Consider the following 15,161-nt stretch of genomic DNA (forward strand, 5'->3'; position numbering starts at 1 on the left):
GTGGCCAACATTGTGCAGTATTGGCATTGACCACCACTCCCACCGCCTCCCAAGCTGGAGTGGTGACACTGATGGACCTCCTGCAGCCAGAGCAGGAGTAGAGGACATCATGGTGGGCTCCCATGGCATCCAGAAGGTGCCTCAGGAATATGTCATTGAATTGGGGGCCTACACTCTTCTTAGCTTTTGGGGCCATGCCTTCACCAGAGCAGATCTGGGCTGCCAGCATTGAGAAGTGTATGTGCAGCTGCAATTTAAATATGGTGCCCCGCGTGAGGAAACACCAAGGTAACAGTGTGGCGGGTAAACTGGAGGCCGTCTGCCAGTGAGACAGCATGTTTCCTGTGGCTGCATAATTAATGAGGCAGGAATGCCTCAACTTGCCATTGCGGCTGATGGGGAAAACAACTTTTTTCCCACTCACTAACACACTTTGTGCAAATCTGGGACAATTCCGCCCTTAGTGTTCCTGCAACAATGTTGTTTATTTGAATTCAGAATTTAACTTCCCATGCTTTCAGTTTAGCAAATGTAGAAACAAGTTCCTTCAGGTCAATGTTATGTGCAATGTTATGTTCTACTGATAAGGTGGATAATCCAACAAGTCTTTCTTGCATCATTGAGGAACAAATGTATGTTTTGATCAACTTTAGCTTGGAAAAGCTTCACTCACCATTAGCCACAGAAACAGGGAAGGTCAAGATGATGCGGAGAGCAATAAATGTGCTGGGGCACTATCTCTTAGCTTATTTTTGCATACAAAGTTCAATACATCTTGTGGTGATGCACACTTTGGAATTAGTCTTGCAATGGCTCGCAAATTCATTGCCAAATCTGAAGCATCAATATCTTTGGAGCCCCATGTTTTAAAGCTTGCTCCAGCTTCAAGCAATGTTCCATAATTTGCTTTGATGTTGTATCCAGCAAACTGTGAACATCACAGAGGAAGCCAAACACAGAACTAATTTGATGCATCCGAGTCAATCTTTCTTTACTGATTGTACTGCTGAGTCAAGGACTACAAATAAAAGTTCACTTTGAATTTTTCCTTCAGGCTCTGAATAGGCAGATTGTCAGCTTCAAAGGTGAACTGCTTCCTCTTTCTCCTAATGCTGTCTAGATCCCCTTCAAAGTGCGCTGGTGTCTCCAAATCCTCAGCAAGTTTGCGTGCATCTACCAGTGTTTTCTCCTGCAGTCGACAAGAAACTTCTTGGTTTCTCTCAGTTACTTAATGGCATCATGTATGTCTTCCTGAAGTTGTTTGCTAGTCATATTGATCTCAAAGAGAATGTCGTACTACAGAACAAGAGAAACAACAAACTTGAAACTAGAAATACCTTTTGCAAGAGCTGTGCATTTACTCATGACAATCCTGTTAGGGTAGTGTCATCAGAAATTTCAATTAGTGCATCATAGATATCACCTAACTGATTGTGAAAAGGTTTCAAGGCATTAATTTGACTTTCCCATCTTGTTTCGCTTAATGGTTTCACTGTAAGATTAGGCACATGGTGTATTAGAACTTCTCAATGACATGTTGAAGCTGAGAAATACACATAAACATGTGATACTAGGCCGAAGAAAGGCATTGCCTCCAAGCAACACTTGACAGCATCATTAACAACCAAATTCAAAGAATGTTCACTGCAAGGAACAAACAAAGCTTGTGTATTAACACCCAAAATTCTTTGTTGCATATTGTTTTCTTTCCCTTTCATTTTACTTCTATTATCATAGCCTTGTGCACATAAGTTTTCAATAGACATTGATCTCTTCTAACTGGTGAAGGATAGTGTCTCTCATACCAGCAGCAGCTGCCCCCTTTAGTGGCACAAATCCCAAGAAATGGTCCTTTATGCATACAGGTTCACAATTATCAGTGTCTGAAGCTATGTTCACAAAGCAAAGGATCATGGTTATTTGTTCAACATGGCCTACAACTAGAAAGATTGAAAAGTACTTGGCAGCATGAGCAGGTGTTAGGATTGCTTTTTTGATGGTGCTGGATAAGAGCTGAATCTGTTCATTCTGTATATCTTTCCCAAGGAACCCTCATGGAAGCAATCAATTGTCCTAAAATTTGGTGCCAATGAGGAGCAAATTTTCTTCATCAATGGTTTTCTAGTTTTTCAATTACATATTGCATTTTTGGAAATTCTCTAAAAGTTCACTGCTTCTCTCGTATGTTGCTAGAATTGCAGGCATGTTTTTGAAATCTTTTGACTCTTTATCAGAAATAGAAAGAGATGATGTAGCAATTGTATTACTTGTAAACAGCTTGCAATAGAAGCAGAACATGAAGTTCTTTGACATGGAAAACTGAGTGCATTTCTTCTCCATTGACAAGTATCTTTTTGTAATGATTTGTTAGGAATTTTCTTTGATTACCATCTTTAGGGAAATTGGACTGTTAAAATGTTCTGGCCAAGGCTCCAGCAAGGTTTGACACACAGGGTTATCACACTTGGATCAAGTAGCTGGGTCACAATAGTTCAAACTGGTGGCATATTCACTTTCATGTCTTTTTAAATCTTGATCCCGGCAGACGTCATTTGGTTCACGTTCCGCATTCAGATTATGTTTTTCAAACTTTATTTCAACTTGTGAAATCTTAGGCAAAACTGTTGTCTCAGTTTTGGCCTCAGGTTGATCCTTTGAAGCACCTTCATCCTTATGTTGTGGACGAAGATACTTCAGAAAGGAGCCTTCTTAGCTTTTCATTTTCAGCCTTCTGTTTACGATATTATGCCCCAGACAATTTCTTTCTGTTGGCCATGATGTCACACGACCTTTGTTTATTTATATAGTTTCATGAATGGTTCATTCAGTTTTTTACCGCCTTTTCCCCAGTCCCAAATTTTGCCTCTCTAGGTGACCGCCTAGTTTGCTTAGTGGTTGCACTGGTCCTGTGCATGGTTTACCTGAATCCACTCTAATTATTGGGTAAATTGGGAGATAATTCTTCCTAGTTTGATACCGGGTTCAAAGCAGTGAGGTTCAAATTTTAAGGTGCAGGAACTCTAAGAAAATGTGTTGGCCATATCATTTCTAAATCTACTATTACATTGTTTTCCTATGTACTAATCATTCGAATCCCCAAACATCAGTCGCCAGGCTTTTTAAGTGAAAAATATTAGTGCTGGTAGGCATTTTATTTTGAACCATGTGATATGTTGAATCATTAGTCTTTAGAATAGCTAGAATTTCATTATACAATACTTCAATTATTTAATTCAAGCCAATTAAAAACATTAAATACAGAAAACTTTATTAACTTCTGACTGGGGGATGGTTTTTAGAGGGGCCACTGCTTTTCTTGATTTATATTAATAACCTAGACCTGAATGTATAGGGAACAATTTCAAAATTTGAAGATGATGCAAGACTTGGAAGTATTGTGACCTGTGAGGAGGATAGTGATTTTTTTTTTATTCATTCTTGGGATGTGGGCTTAGGTGGCTGGGCCAGCATTTATTTCCCATTCCTAGTTGCCCTTTGAGAAGGCGGTGGTGAGTTGCCTTTTTAAACTGCTGCAGTCCATGTGGTATAGGTACACTCACAGTGCGGTTAGGGAGGGAGTTCCAGGATGTTGCCCCAACGACAGTGAGGGAATGACAATATGTTTCCAAGTCAGAATGGTGAGTGGCTTGGAGGGGAACTTCCAGATGGTGATGTTCCCATCTATCTGCTGCCATTGTCCTTCTTGGACCGTGCCGTCTAAGAGTCTTGATGAGTTCCTGAAGTGCATTTTATAGATGATACACACTGCTGCCACTATGTGTTGGTGATGGAGGTGTGAATATTTGTGAATGGGGTGCCAGTCAAGCGGGCTGCTTTGTCCTGAATGGTGTCAAGCTTCTTAAATGTTGTTGGAGTTGCACTCATCCAAGTAAATGGAGAGTATTTCATCACACTCCTGACTTGTGCCTTGTAGATAGTGGACAGGCTTTGGGGATTCAGGAAGTGGGTTACTCGTCGCACGATTCCTAACCTGTGACCTGCTCTTGTAGCCACAGTATTTATATGGCTAGTCCAGTTCAGTTTCTGCTCAATGGTAAACCTCAAGATGTTGATAGTGGGGATTCAGTGATGGTGATGACATTGAATGTCAAGGAAATATGGTTAGATTCTCTCTTATTGGAGATAGTCTTTGCCTGGCATTTGTGTGGCATGAATGTGACTTGCCACTTGTCAGCCTGAGGCTGGATATCGTCCAGGTCATGCTGCATTTGTTCATGGACTGCTTCAGTATTTGAGGAGTTGCCAATGGTGCTGATCATTGTGCAATCATCTGCGAACACCTCCACATCTGACCTTATGATGGAAGGAAGGTCATTGGTGAAGCAACTGAAGATGGTTGGGCCTAGATCACTGCCCTGAGGAACTCGCGCAGTCATGTCTTGGAACTGAGATGATTGACCTCCAACAACCACAACCATCTTCTTTTGTGCTAGGTATGACTCCAGCAGAGAGTTTTCTCCCTGATTCCTAATGACTCCACATTTGCTAGGGCTCCTTGATTCCACACTCAGTCAAATGCTGCCTTGATGTCAAGGGCAGTCATTGTCACGTGATAATGTGAAGGTTGGGAGGAAGCTTGTTTGGAACATAAACGCCAACATAGATGAGGTGGGGCGAACGGCCTGTTTCTGTACTGTAAATTTCATGTAAAGCTGCCAGCAGTGAATACAAACACTATACTGTGCATCACATCTTCATACCATGACAGCCAAGGAATTAATGTTCAGTAGGCAAACACAGCATGGTGTTTGGGAATAAATACAAAATACCGCGGATGCTGTAAATCTGAAATAAAACAGGAAATGCTGCAAAAACTCAGTAGATCTGGCAGCGAGGATTAAAATCAGCACCAACCTTACAGATTGAAAATCCAGTAAGACAATTAATGGAGTGGATTCCACTGAGATCAGTGGAAGGAAAAATCAAGTAGGGCGTATAATGGCCAATCCAAGAAATATGAGCAGATGAGAGAGGTGAGTCAGAGAGCATTTGTCAGAGACAGGCATAGACAGACATTCAAGCAGGACTTAATGTCTGCAAAAAGTGCAGCTGGAATTTAAACCAGCTGCTTGCTGCTGATTAAAGTCTATTGCATAACAAGTATCTACAGTAACACTGCATTGTATGTCCATACATACTACCTTAAACACCTTCTATACATCAAGATTGTTCAGTGTAATACCATTGTGAAAATATTGCTGAAGGCTTTCTTTGCTTGATATTTCTAATAAAGCTCTAAGTATGGGCTGAATCTTCCAGTCGGCATGTGAGGGCGGGCCTGGCATGCCGGTGTGTAAAATGATGCGCGATGATATCAGGTGTGCGTCCCGATGTCATCGCACGTCATCTCAATATTTCGTTCGGCGGGCGTGCACCAGAGGCGGCTGTGTACCCGACGAAATGTCAACAGACTATTGAGGCCAAGAAGAAAGAAATGAAACTAGTTGAGAATGCTGCCCATCTAATCTTAAGGGCGGGGTGAGGTTTCCTGAAGCTTCTATAAAATAAGTAAATAACTTTCCAAACATGTCCCAACTCACTGTCACATGAGGGGACATATTTAAATAAATTTTTACACCATTTATTAAAATGATTTATTCTCTATTCAATCTCCCTGCCCACTCCCATCCAGCCCTCCTGCCATAGGAAAAATTCTCCCGTATGTGCATTTATGATTTCAGTAAGAATATTGACCAAAGGAAATAAAGTCATAATGTTATTTATGGCACAAAAGGAGGCCATTCAGCCCATCGAGTCCAGTTGGCTCTCCTTGGAACAATCAAGTGAGTCCCATTCCCCCACTCTATCCCCGTATCCTGTAAGTTTATTTCTTTCATGTGCTTATTCACTTTCCTTTTGAAATCATTGATAGTCTTTGCTTCCACCACCCTCATGGGGAGTGATTTCCATGTCATTACCACTCGTTGCATAAAAAAGTTCTTCCTCATAGTCCCCCTTTATCGCTTGCTCAAAACCTTACATCCGTGTCCCCAAGGCTAGGATTTTCCTGTTGGCGTGCGGGACCCGCATGCCGATGCGTAAAATGATGTGCGGTGACGTTGGGTGAGCGTCCCGACGTCACCACATGCCATCGTGATATTTAGGTGGGCAGGCGCGCGATGTTCTTGGATGTGTGTCCACCATTAATTAATGATGTAGTTAAGGCCCTTGAGGAAGCAATTATCTGCAATTTTATGGGGTATGTGCAATCTCCAGGACGTCGCATGGGCGCAACAGGCAGGCGGGTAGGAGACATTTGTATAAACCTCATCCACGAGCAGGATAAGATGGGTGAGTGGGTTCACGAATGGTATCTGTTAGATATTTAATTGTGAAAGTTACTGCTACTTGTCTGTGTGAGCCGGAATACTTCAAAAGTCATACCAGCTGCTTGGACAGGAGTAACAGCCTTCAGGTCAGCACTGTACAGTAAAGATCATATTTGGGGCCTGCAGGTTTCAGGAAGCCTTCCCTTAGCCTAGGAGTGGGAGTTGTGCTATCCACTGGAGGCATCTCCTCTGAGGAGAAAGGAAGGGGCAGAAGGGAGAGGAGGCCAGGAGTCTGCATTCAGCCTCTAGGGGAGCTATCTTTGGGAGGACAGGCGCAGGCACAAGGGGCACAGGGCCAACAGGAAGCCCAAGGCAGAGGGGCCACAGAAGATGCCACTATCCTGCTGCCAGGGTATACAGGTGGCAAAACAGCTACCTCAATATGTCTGATGTGCAGTGCTAAAGGAGGCTCCTTCTCTCAAGGGAGACAGTCACCTCCATCTTTCAGATGATTATACCCTGAGATCTGTGCCAACTGTGTGGGTGGACACCCCATGCTAGTGGCGCTAAAGGTCACAGCTGCCCTCAACTTCTATGCCTCCAGCTATTTCCAGGGGTCAGTGGGTGATCTTTGCGGAATCTCCCAGTCAGCTGTCCACACTTGTGTCAAGCAGGTGACAGATGCTCTGTTCAGGCGTGCATTGACTTTCATCCACTACCATTGGGATAAGGCCAGCCAGACGGAATGAGCCAGAGGCTTCGCAGCAATTGCTGGCTTCCCCCGTGTCCAGGGTGCAATCGACTGCACACATGTGGCCATCAAGGCGCCAGCGGGTGAGCCCGGTGCCTTCATCAACAGGAAGAGATTCCACTCCATGAACGTGCAGATAGTGTGTGATCACAGGATGCTGATGCCCTGGCAACTCCCATGATGCCTACATGCTCAGACACTCCCAGGTGCCGACGGTCTTCAGTGCTCCAGCCCTGTTGGATGGATGGCTGCTGGGTGACAAGGGCTATCCCCTCAAAAGGTGGCTCATGATGCCTCTCCATCATCCAAGAACAGAAGCTGAGCAGCGCTACGATAGGAACCATACTTCCACAAGGGGTGTGGTGGAGAGAACCATTGGTCTTCTCAAGATGCGCTTCTGATGCCTGGACCGTTCAGTGGGCACACTCCAATACCACCTAGATCATGTATCATTGGTAGTGGTTGCATGCTGTGCTCTCCAAAATCTGGTGTTTGAAAGGGGCGACACAGTGAATGAAGAAGATGTGGACGCAGTTGCTCGGGCTCCACATGATGAGTCCAGCAGTGAGTCCGAGGATGAGCATGCACAGGGAAATGCTGAGGGGGTAGACGCTGACCCAGGCATACTCCAGGGAGGCAGGGACACCCGGTAGGCTTTAATCCAAAGAACCTTTAGCTAGCTCAACACACACCAGGGCTGCAGGCTCCATACTCAATACCTGAGTGCTAAATCTGCCTGGATAGGAACATTAAGGCCCTTGTCAATAAAGCTCAATGCCAACCAACTCACTCATAACATCATGGGCTCTCCCCAGTCACCGCAGCCTCATCAGATGCCATGGTCACTGGCAGAGAGGCGGAGGAGCTGCTGCCCTCTTCCGGAGCGCCTTGAGAGGAGCCCACAGAGATGACAGGTAGCTGCTGCACTGACGTGAGGTCGCTTCTGATCTCCCAGCTCACCGCAGATGGATGGGCACCGAGCTGGGATACTTGATGTCCCAACCATCTTCCACACTGGCACTGACCAGCTGAGGTCAATGCCACTGTGAGGGCTTGCTGGTCCAAGCGCATCCCCAGGAGGCCCTGATTGTTCTCCTGGAGGATCGTCTCTATAAGAGTCGCCACTCTCTCCATGGAGGAAGCATGGCGCTTGGCCATGAGGCTCATTGCATCGGTGATGCTCCGCATGGACTCCTCCAGCAGCACGGGCACCATGCCACGCATTGCCTTATGTATCTCCACCAGATCCTCCCGCATCTGCCACTGCACTTCCAGTGTTTGTTGCCTCACGGACGACTCCGGAGGCCCATCATCAGCCGCCGACAGAGCATATGCCTGGTCCCCAGCAGTCTTCCGACTGCTGGCATTCTGGACACTCTCTGTCTCTGCCTGCACCTCAAGCGAGTGTGAAGTCCCCTCACCCTGTGCTCCGGGACTACTAGCCAACGTTCTAACTCTCACCGAGGTGCTAGTATCTGCGCTGGTGCCTTCCCGGCAGAGATGGTGTGATGCTGGTGAGTCGATTAGTTCTGTGCCCCTAGGTGTCGGAGTGGCCCCTCTGCCTCCTAATCCCGGCTCTACTCCGGTGATGCTGAAAGGAAGAACAAGGACATTTGATTAGTTACAGTGGAGACAATGTCAATGTGCATCCCTGCCCCCAGATCAGTATGCGCTCACCCTTCCATTATCAATGGTCAACCCATGTTGCAAACTTCAATCACTGAGCATTCAGCAGTGCCATAGCTGCTGAGACACACATGGTGACCTCAGTGTTGGGCAAACATACTTCCCTGTGGCACCCCAGCCTCACCGCCACTGGTGGACCTGGGCGCGTGGCGCCTCTCGAGATCCATGGCCTGCTGTTCAGAAGGATTCACAATGGCCAACTGAGTCTGGCCTCCGCCAGTCCGCATCTGCTCGGCGGAATTGTGCACAGTCTTCTCCTGAAAAGGGGAGGGGAGCATTGGTTAGTCCAGCCTGTAGCTGGATTCCCATCTCATCCCTGCCAACCCAACTAGAGTAGGACATTGCAGGGCTCTAGTTCTTCATCACCCCGCAGGTGTCACACACTCACACAAAGAAGGCAGGGCTGAACCCCCGCTTGCCCAAATGCTGCTTCCATTACATTTGGCACTACACGGTCTAATCTTGTTAAGCAAGGAGGCACAAGCACGTGGAATGCAAAGGCCAGCAGGTGAATTGGTGCCCCGCCACCTGGAAGTTCCCCTCCCAGCGTGTTAGCACCCTGACTTTGACATGCTTCCCAGTTCCAGCACTGTGCCTAGGTGCAGATCCTTGAGTTTCCCACCCCCCCCCATTCTACTCTATGGCTGTCAGTATCACACATGCTGCGGGTGCAGGACCCATCTCAGCACTACCCTCTCAGGATGAACTAGGCATGGGCAATATTTGCTGGCCCACTCAGCGAGGGGATACGTGCTGTGAAGGATTCAATGCTGTAACTGTACTCAGAGTTGCTGGGGTGGGGGGTGGGGGGTTTGGGGGGAAGGAGTGACAGCTGCATTAAGTGACCTTAGCCAACACGTTGTTGTCAAGTGGCAATAATCAAGTTTTCACCAACGGATTTAGAGTAGAAATTGGTCACAAGCAATCCTTGAACATACCACAAGTATTATCACCACTGTGATACTTATAGGGCCTAGCAGCCTGGTCAGCCTATTGGTTTTAGTGAACAGTTCTCATCAACAGGAATCTTCAGTTCTAACACAAGCTCTCTGCTCCATCCTACCAGCCCACTCTGCTAACACCAATGGATTTGGCTTGTAGCAACTGAAAGACCATCTTTTCTTTAACACAGAACCCAAAGGCTGAGGTCACTATACCGGCACATCACTCATGCTCTTATACACAAACCAGCACAATGAAAATGAGAGCTTCCTAAAAGCATACACAGCAGTGGATATCACATCTGTTTTGCAACATTAAAGCTTCCATGCAGGGTACAAGCTTCTCCAAATTCTCAAATTTAGCAGCACTTTTAAGCTACAAACCCCATTTCACCCATATAGTGTTCGATAAGGTTTAGTGCTGTCCCTCTCCCACCCCATCTCTCGAAATAAAATAATTTCCTGTGGTCTCCCTCCTGTGTTTCAGGATTCATCTGTTGTAAAATACCCATTTTTAATGGCAATGATGAGCGGGTCACCTCCTTGATGACTTGACGAGAACTCCATTTAAAACACTGAGTCTGGGACCAGGTGTTTGGAACAGTCTGCGCCTCCTTCTCACAGGCTGAGATCGGAGGTTCCAGACCAGCGCTTAGGCAGCAATACACCTCTGGTTGGAATGGACAATAAAGGTGGCCAAATCCAGATTTTCCACTCATGATGGAGAAGGGTTTATGAGCATCTGAACTATTTCTTGTGCTATAGTTTTCCAGTTATAAAGAGAAGAGCTTCTGGATCAGTGGAGGAAACAAATGGAACAGTAGATGGCAGTATTTAACTTTAAAAACTGGATTCATGACACTGTGGGAAAGTTACTGAATGGACAGCCAAGCTGCAGGTATGAAATTGCTTTACATGAATTATTCTTTCCTGCACAAGCCATCTGAGTCAATCACTCACAACTCATTGTGTAAACTAGAGAACAGATATAAACACTTATCATAAAGCTCGCAAAATATAAGACTGAATATGTGTATTTTAAAATTTAATTCCTTAAATGTTTTGATAATGCTTTGCAATATTTCAAATGACATTTGCAAATTTGAAATCTTCATTGTATCTGAAGGTTGTTTGGCAATTGAAATGTTTCCTTTAATGTATAATACATTTATTCATCTTGCTAGTTATTGCACTCAATAGAGTTAAGGTCTGGATCGCTTAAATTTCATTGAAGTTGAGCTTGAAGTCAAACTTCAAGATTTCCCAACAGATTTAACTTACTGAAACTGAGTTTGGGGTCATTAGAAATCACAAAAGCTTGTGTAACTGCAGCCATTCATCACTAACATTCACCATTAATAGCTGTCAGAGGGTACTTTAAGTACCTTCAAGATATGGAAGAGGTGTTGGAGTTCATTTTATCTTCGATCGTCTGGCTAAAAACCAAATGCTAGTGGACCACCCATGGGCCCTACATAAAACAGGCAGCTGATTCACTATCACCAATTTTCCACCCAGCAATAAAAGTGAAAATCGCCCACAGACTGTTCAAACAATTCCAATATTGTATGTTGGAGAAACACTCAAATGAAAACCATCAAAATGGTAACCCATCAGATTTGTTCGGATGATTGCATGGAGATTTTTTCAAAGCTTGTGTTCTCCACAAGTAAAGAATGATTTACCATCTTTTTGTAGAATCAAAAGTTTTAACAAAGAACAAATTCACCAAGCCTCCTTTGACAGCACCTTCCAAACCCACGACCACTACCATCTAGAAGGACAAGGGCAGCAGATAAATGGGAACACCACCACCTGGAAGCTTCCCTCCAAGTCACTCACTATCCTGACTTGTGAATATATCACCGTACCTTCACTGTCGCTGGGTCAAAATCCTGGAACTCCCTTCCTAACAGCACTGTGGGTGTACCTACACCACATGGACTGCAACGGTTCAAGAAGACAACTCACCACCATCTTCTCAGGGGCAACTAGGGATGGGCAATAAATGTTGGCCCATGGGAGCTTAAGGTGAAGGAACCTTTAGGAGGAAGTGACAGAATTTACCCTGCAATTTGAGAGGTAAAAGCTGGAATCAGGTGTAACGGTATTAGAGTTGAATAAAGGCAACTACAGAGGCATGAGGGAGGAGCTGGCCAGAATTGACTGGGAGATGAGCCTAGCAGGAAAGACAGTGGAACAGCAATGGCAGGAGTTTCTGGGAGTATTCTGGGAGACACAGCAAAAATTCATCCCTAGGATGAAGAAGCATACTAAAGGGAGGACGAGGCAACCATGGCTAACAAGGGAAGTCAGGGACAGCATAAAAGCTAAAGAGAAAGCATACAATGTGGCGAAGAGCACGCACGAGTGACATCCCCAAAGTTCAAGAGAGTCGGGGTGCAGAGGTTAGTATGGTGGCCATTACCAAGGGGAAGGTGATAGGAAAACTGAAAGGTCTGAAGGTAGATAAATCACCTGGACCAGATGGATTACACCCCAGAGTTCTGAAGGAGATCGCTGAAGAGATAGTGGAGGCGTTAGTGGTGATCTTTCAGGAATCACTCGAGTCAGGGAGGGTCCCAGAGGACTGGAAAATTGCTAATGTAACCCCCCTGTTGAAGAAGGGAGTGAGGCAAAAGACCCGAAATTACAGGCCGATTAGCCTGACCTAGGTTGTTGGTAAGATTTTACAGTCCATTATTAATGATGAGATTTCAGAATACTTGGAAGTGCATGGTAAAATCGGGCAAAGTCAGCATGGTTTCATCAAGGGGAGGTCATGCCTGACAAATCTGTTAGAATTCTTTGAGGAGGTAACATGTAGGTTAGAGAAAGGAGAGCCAATGGATGTTATCTACTTGGACTTCCAGAAGGCCGTTGACACACAGCCACACGGGAGGCTGCTCAGTAAGATAAGAGCCCATGGTGTTAGAGGAAAGGTACTAGCATGGATAGAAGATTGGCTGCCTGGCAGGAGGCAGAGAGTGGGGATAAGGGGGTCCTTCTCAGGATGGCGACCGGTGACTAGTGGAGTTCTGCAGGGGTCAGTGTTGGGACCACAACTTTTCACTTTATACATTAATGATCTAGATGAAGGAACTGAGGGCATCCTGGCTAAGTTTGCAGATGATACAAAGATAGGTGGAGGGACAGGTAGTATTGAGGAGGCGGGGAGGCTGCAGAAGGATTTGGACAGGTTAGGAGAATGGGCAAAGAAGTGGCAGATGGAATACAATGTGGGGAATTGTGAGGTCATGCACTTTGTTAGGAAGAATAGAGGCATAGACTATTTTCTAAATGGGGAGAGAATTCAGAAATCTGGAATGCAAAGGGACTTGGGAGTCCTAGTCCAGGATTCTTGTAAGGTTAACTTGCAGGTTGAGTTGGTAGTTAGGAAGGCAAATGCAATGTTGGCATTTATTTCAAGAGGACTAGAATATAAAAGCAGGGATGTGCTGCTGAGGCTTTATAAGGCTCTGGTCAGACCAAATTTAGAATATTGTGAGCAATTTTGGGCCTCGTATCTCAGGAAGGATGTTCTGGCCCTGGAGAGGGTCCAGAGGAGGTTCACAAGAATGATCCCAGGAATGAAAGGCTTAACATATGAGGAACATTTGAGGACTCTGGGTCTATACTCGATGGAGTTTAGAAGGATGAGGGGGGATCTGATTGAAACTTACAGAATACTGAAAGGCCTGGATAGAGTGGATGTGGGGAAGATGTTTCCATTAGTAGGAGAGACTAGGACCCGATGGGCACAGCCTCAGAGTAAAGGGAAGACCTTTTAGAACAGAGATGAGGAGAAACTTCTTTAGCCAGAGAGTGGTGAATCTATTCATTGCCACAGAAGGCTGTGGAGGCCAGGTCATTGAGTGTACTTAAGACCGAGATAGATAGGTTCTTGATTGGTAAGGGGATCAAAGGTTACGGGGAGAAGGTGGGAGAATGGGGTTGAGAAACTTACCAGCCATGGTTGAATGGTGGAGCAGACTCAATGGGCTGAATGGCCTAATTTCTGCTCCTATGTCTTATGGTCTTATGGTCAGCCAGCAAAGCCCACATCCCGTGAATGAATATAAAAAAAAATTAATCTATGATGAGGTGTATCTTATATTTCTGATAATTTACCACCATCTTTTTGTAGAATCAAAAGTCTTAACAAAGAACAAATTAATCTATGGTGGTGTAGCATTGAAAAGATCTTTTATTTCTGATAATTTTGAAATGTAGAAAGGCACGAATATTCCTGTAAGATTTTGGCGTAGTTCTAATGTCACTGGACTAGTAATCCAGAAGTCCAGGCTAATGATCTGGGGACACAGGTTCAAATTGCACCATGGTAGCTGGTGGAATTTAAATTCAATTAATAAATCTTGAATTGAAAGCTATTCTCAGTAATAGTTTACGTGAATCGATCATTGATTGTTGTTAAAAATCCATTTGGTTTACTAATGCCCTTTAGAGAAGGAAATCTGCTGTCCTTAACTGGCCTGGTCTTCATGTGAATCCAGACCCACAGCAATGTGGTTGACTCTTAACTGTCCTCTGAAGTGGCCTAGCAAGCCACTCAGTTCAAGGGAAATTAGGGATGGGCAACAAATGCTGGCCTTGCCAGCAACACCCACATCCATGAAAGGATTTTTTAAAAAAGCAGCATTTTCTCAGCAATTTGTGTTCCTTGAAAATAACAATTCTAAATCATGACAATTATTAACAGAATAAATTAACTATGTGGACAACTGATACTGGTTGGAACAGATTGTGGGTTTTCCCTCATATTCTTCCAGTCTCCCACTGAAATCTGCCTCATATCTATTCCCCTGAATGACAGAATAGTTTTAATTAGTTGTTCTTGACTGAGATCATCCAGTCAGTTGCCCCTGCCACTTTGCTCAGCTCAGTCAACCCACTACTGTCCCATTTCCAGTTTACTTTTCATCTCTCCCATGTCCTTGTACATGTTGTCACCTCCCAAATCCATGCTCACCTTTCCCGTTACTCCGTGTCTGAATTCCTCTAATCAGATTTCTGCCCTGCTACAGTTCTGAAATGGCTCTTATCAAAGTTACAAATGACACCCAATTTGACTGTGACAAAGATAAATTACCACCCTTATCCTTTACAACCTGCCTGCAGCCTTTGACATGGTTAATCACAGCATCCTCCTCCAGCACCTCTCTACTGTGGTTCAGCTAGTTCGATTTTTATCCATCTAATCATAGCCAGAGAATCATCTGCAATGCCTTCATTCCTGCTCCTGCATTGTTCACTCTGGTGTCCCCCTCGGATCTACCCTGGACCCCTCCATTTTTCACCTCCATGCTGCCTTCTTGGCAACATGGGCAAGTAGGCTGAACAATGGTAGATGCAGTTTAATTCAGACAGATGTTAACTACGAACATATGAAATTGGAGCAGGTTGGCCGTTCTGCCCCTCAAGCCTGCTCCGCCATTCTGTAAGATCATGTCTGATCTATTTGTGTTTTGAGTT

The sequence above is a fragment of the Carcharodon carcharias genome, chromosome 6, assembly GCF_017639515.1.
Source record: "Carcharodon carcharias isolate sCarCar2 chromosome 6, sCarCar2.pri, whole genome shotgun sequence".
NCBI lineage: Eukaryota > Metazoa > Chordata > Chondrichthyes > Lamniformes > Lamnidae > Carcharodon > Carcharodon carcharias.